The following is a 3,001-nucleotide window of genomic DNA, read 5'->3' as shown; positions in this document are numbered from 1 at the left end:
AACATATTGATTTTGAAAATAATTTGAAAACATTTTGATATATTATTTTTATATTTATGAGTATCTGATTATTTCAAATAATAGTTATTATTTTTAGAGTTAAAAACAAACTTCCAATAGCAATACGATGAGCCAAAGCCATTCTTTCGTATATCTCTAATCGATCTCTGAAGAAGTCAATATAAGGGAGATGCAGACATAAACATGAAGTGGGGTAATTCCCGTATATTTTGTTTAGACAGTTTATAATAATACGATGTTAGAAAATAATATGCAGTGTATAATATAGAAATGTTCTGTGGTAATTTACTTTAGTTTTTTTTAATTTTTGATTCCATCAAAAAGAAAGAGGGGCAATTTTTTTTTGTGTAGGAATATCATAATATGACATTTCTATATATATTATATATTATAATAAATATTAAAAATAAGTCTAGGGAGAGGGTATCTCGTCAATTTATCAAAAACAATTGATCCTAAATGACAATGATCGAAGAGAAATTGCTAACAAAACTAAAAATGATATTATTAATATATTATTTATTGCATTTATTACATTTGAAGAATGAATTTAATTAAAATTTCTAAAAAGGACGTAAAATTAATAATTAAATTTTCAATATATAATGATAGACTATCTCACGTAGACAATCGAGAATGAACAGATCATTATATCCAGAGCAATTTTTTTTTAATTCTCTTATAGGGTCTTGGTATTTATTTTTTTCTGGAGTACAGTGCCAGATATATACTGCTAAATTTCAAGTCGATTTATGCTTTATTTTTTCTTTAAAGCTTCAATTCAACACCATGTTGATGGATGTTTTCCAATTAAGATTGATGCAAAACAGTTATGTCAACCTTCTTCGGAATGATTTTTTGTTGCTATATCTAATTTTATTCTTAAAAAAAACAGTTCCATATTTGAATTTCAATTATCGGTTGTTTTCGTCTTTTTCATCTGTCTAATTTGCCTTAACAGGTATTTTCGAAATAGTCGAAAAACTATTCTTATATTTTTTCATTTTCTGTATAATAATTGCTTTCAATTAAAACACTATATGAACTTATTACATCATCCTTAGGTACAAATCTGGTAACATTTTTAATTGTAATGCAAATTCGTAGTCTTCACTTTATTTTTTTTTTTGCAAGTCATATTACTGAACATCATGCCACATATACTGGAACAAATGAAAAAAATACCCATTTACTTCAGTACTTAGAAATGTTGTTTTAATTGCATTAATAGTAGCTTTCTCATAATCAATCATTATAGTTTTTCGATTTAATGTTGGTTTTAATGATTTAAAAACATCAAACATTCGATAATATATATTTTCTTTTTATCTGGTAGTAATACATAAACACTGAGAACCAAATTTGAATAACATACACCATGAATTATGAATAATTTTAATATTTCTTTATACTTTTATTTTTCGTATCGTAGTGAACTTATGTGCTTAACTTTCGAAATCTTAGTATTTTTGTAATGCCAATGATTTATCCTGTCCGCGATCATTTGTTCATTTACAAAATATGCCAGTCAATAAATGGGTAGTATAAATAACGGAAAATCTGTATTTAATACAATATTTTATTAAATATTCGGCGAAAAGAATAAAATTTGCCACAGAGACAAATTCATGGTATCTATACATATAAAAAATATATATAAAAATTAAAGGTTTGTGATTGTTACAAGCTTACAGCAATATTAAAGTATTTTAAATAGCTAATTTTATGTAACAACGTAATATTCTATTTTGGATGATTATGAAATGCAATTTAAAATGAAGGACCTAGAGTTGGCTTCTTTAGAAAAAAAGTGTGAACAGTTTTAACACAGGATCGAAAAATTAGAAGGTATAACCTAGGTAACCAAATTATAAACTTGATAGATAATGAATATTTTAAAGCAAATTCGGCAACCTTTTTAACCATACTGGCTATATTTTTTTTCAATTTATCATGAAGGGCCACGTTAAAAAAACCGGCCATCTCAACTGTCGGCAATGCATCAGTTCTTACTATGGACAATGAAAAAAGTGCGACCAAAGTAAAAAAAGGCACTGTACTCAATACGCCCACAAATCCAAAGATCCAAAGATCCAATATCTTGACTGCTGATATTTTTATTTTTATTTATTTATTTTTTTTTTTTAATGATATTTTAACGTTACATTATGATATCCCGACAATTATGTACATGAATCTGAAATAAATTAAGGTTGGTAAAGCTCACACTTTTAAATTCGGAGGCCTGATTGCAGAATAAAATTTAACGTATGTTTAATTATATAAAGACTGCTGATATTCTCAAACAGAATAAAATCCACAGGATAAGCAAATCGGTTATCGATAACGAAAACAAACACTCGTTATGTTTTACTAAAAAACTCTCCGATTTACTGCAATAATCGAATAATTCGGGTGTGGGCCAATTTAAAGTATAATCGTCCTCGTTTTACTTAATCACAACCGTATGTAGGTACAACGTAACATGCAATTTATGTGTATAATTTGTATTCATTCACAGGAAATGAAAGCTATAAGCATGGTAACAATTCCTTCGAGTATCGAGCTTTTGGAACGCATTGTAAAAGAAGAAGAGCAATCAATAAAATATAACATTTGTAAAACCTGTACCTTTACGATAAGTATGATTCCAAAATTTCAATTTTCATATATTCATCGTGTTTAACTAAATCTTAATATAACCTTTATGTTTTAGGAAAAGATTTATCTTCTATTCAAATTACGATACTTCCTTATGCATTGACGACTATTAGCTTCGGGGAAACGATATTCGAAGCCCAAAAAAATGCGGCACATGTATGACCCATTTTAAAACTATGATGGATGAATAAGCAGTGTTATGCTTAGATAAAAAAAATTATCTAGATATTTTTTTTTTTTATTTATTATTATTACATACACAATCTATACCTAAGGGTACAATAAGAGTATTTGCTAAATTAGATTAAATACATGAATA

This window comes from Sipha flava, unplaced genomic scaffold, assembly GCF_003268045.1.
Source record: "Sipha flava isolate LNK unplaced genomic scaffold, YSA_version1 293_pilon_pilon, whole genome shotgun sequence".
Classification (NCBI taxonomy): domain Eukaryota; kingdom Metazoa; phylum Arthropoda; class Insecta; order Hemiptera; family Aphididae; genus Sipha; species Sipha flava.
The sequence above is the reverse complement of the archived record's forward strand: the minus strand, read 5'-3'. Positions refer to the sequence as shown.